This window comes from Limulus polyphemus, unplaced genomic scaffold, assembly GCF_000517525.1.
Source record: "Limulus polyphemus unplaced genomic scaffold, Limulus_polyphemus-2.1.2 Scaffold8384, whole genome shotgun sequence".
Taxonomy (NCBI): Eukaryota; Metazoa; Arthropoda; class Merostomata; order Xiphosura; family Limulidae; genus Limulus; species Limulus polyphemus.
Window position 1 is genome coordinate 17,990 of NW_013673994.1, and position 2,192 is coordinate 20,181.

The window sequence follows — 2,192 nt, forward strand, 5'->3', positions numbered from 1 at the left end:
AAAAATATGGTTAGAAAATCATCCGATCAATTCAAGTAGTTCTTTAAAAAAATTGCTATCGGTTAAAAACGCTTATAAACCATTGTACTTAAACAGCGTCGATCATGTAAAGTTTCACTGTTTTTGTTTGTTTTGTTGTTGTTTTTAAGCGCAAAGCTACACTGTGAGCTATATATGTGGTCTGCCCACCGCGGGTATCGAAACCCGATTTTTAGCAGTATAAGACCCCATACTATAGTGCTGAGCCACCGGGGCCATCGTGTAAAGAACTGTAATAACTTTTTTTTAATTTTGTTATCTGATTACTCAGCTATTCAAGTTTGTTTGTTTTTCATTTTATTAAACGCTCTGTATATTATTATATGAACGTTATGTTTGTTTTCATAAGCGGTGTACCAGGAGGGCTCTATGGACACGTGCCCCCCAATTTTGACCACGATAGTTTTGAATTCGATGGTCACGATGCCCCAAATCTATGATGTCCCGCACCTATTATATCTATCAATCCCATTCGTAACAATGCAATGTATGTACTTTTGGGGGAAGAAAGATATCATTGCCCCCCCCCCCAGTGGCAAGTGGTATGTCTGCGGAGTTGCAACGCTAGAAACCGGGTTTCAATACCCGTGACGGGCAGAGCACAGATAGCCCATTCTGTAGCTTTGTGCTCAATTACAAATAAACAAAGAGATTGTTTGTCCGTTTGTATGTTTTAGTGCAAAGCTGAACAATAGGCTATCTAAGCTCTGCCCATCACGGGTATCGAACCTTTGATTTTAGCGTTGTAAGTCCGTAACCTGGACGCTGACCCAGTAGGAAACGAAAGAGAGAGAAATAGATAAAAAGGTCATTATTTAACACAAATCAGTTGTCGAGGGAATATCATACATAATGTTATTGTTCCCAGTTGTACAAAACATTATCAAAGAGTATAGTGTACTCAGTAAAGATGTTTATAGTGTACTCAGTAAAGATGTTTATAGTGAACTCAGTAAAGATGTTTATAGTGTACTCAGTAAAGATATTTATAGTGTACTCAGTAAAGATGTTTATAGTGTACTCAGTAAAGATGTTTGTTTCGTAACTCCTGTGAAAAGGTAACTGACAGAAGAGAGCATAATATATATATATATAAAGGAGGTGTTGTGGTAACATCAATCCAAACAAGTAAAGTCGGTCTATGACGAAAAAAAAACAAGGAAGATGATCGTTTGCGACATCTTCTTAACATCAATTCACACACCCTACAAAATCATCAGCCGTTATAGATGAGGTTTGAACAGCGCCATCTTAAGGAACCATAAAATTGTGTACTACCTAGAACATTCTAAGAAAACCTCTAATAGAAAGTTGTATTGACAACAATATACTAAAGAAACCACTAACAAAATGGTATGTATTAAAAACACTATTCAAGCAGTCGTGGCCGAGTGGTTAAGGCGACGGACTAGAAATCCGTTGGGATTTTCCCGCACAGGTTCGAATCCTGTCGACTGCGAGGGAATTTAATTTTAGGTGAGTCGGGTGATTAAATAGCTTGTAATTGTGGGACATTACAATTTGAATTATAAGTATAACTTTAATGGAATAAACTTTAACAGTTTTATGAAAAGAAAAGATATTAGCGCTCCGTAAGATAAGTTTTTAAGCCATCAAGCAGCGCGCTTTTTTTAGTAGGAAATATAATTTTAACAGGTATATTAGTCCCCCGGTTGGACACCAGTAAGTTTACGAACTTATAACGCTAATATACCGGGGATCGCTTCCCAGCGTGGACATAACGGATAGCCCAACGTGACTTTGTTCTAACACAACAAACAAACAAATTTAAATACAGGAATGAAAAGGTTCGAAGTCACTGGTTAGGTCACATTTAGAGTACTTTGTTCAATCTTGAGCTCCTTACCTTAGGAAGGACATTGAACTGTTAGAAAGAGTTCAGAGGAGGACTACTGGGATGATACCTGGGATGGAAAGGTTGTAATACGAGGAAAGGTTAAGATCTCTGAACTTGTCTTCTCTTGAAAAAAGAAGAGTTAGAGGTGTTTAATATTATAAATGGAATTAACATAACGTTTTGGGACAACATGGGACCTATTGATCCATTTCGGCTGTTCCATTCTCTAAAGTAAAATACATAAGTGTAAAAAAACATTAGAGCCAGCCCTTATCATTCATATATTTATCAAGCT

General features: G+C 37.1%; 1 non-coding gene across 1 annotated transcript; it reads left to right on the forward strand.

The window, feature by feature from the left end:
- The first annotated feature begins 1,416 nt into the window (after nt 1-1,416).
- Nucleotides 1,417-1,498, forward strand: Trnas-aga. Its single transcript has one exon. It is a non-coding gene; the product is annotated as a tRNA-Ser (tRNA).
- The last annotated feature ends 694 nt before the right edge of the window (nt 1,499-2,192 follow it).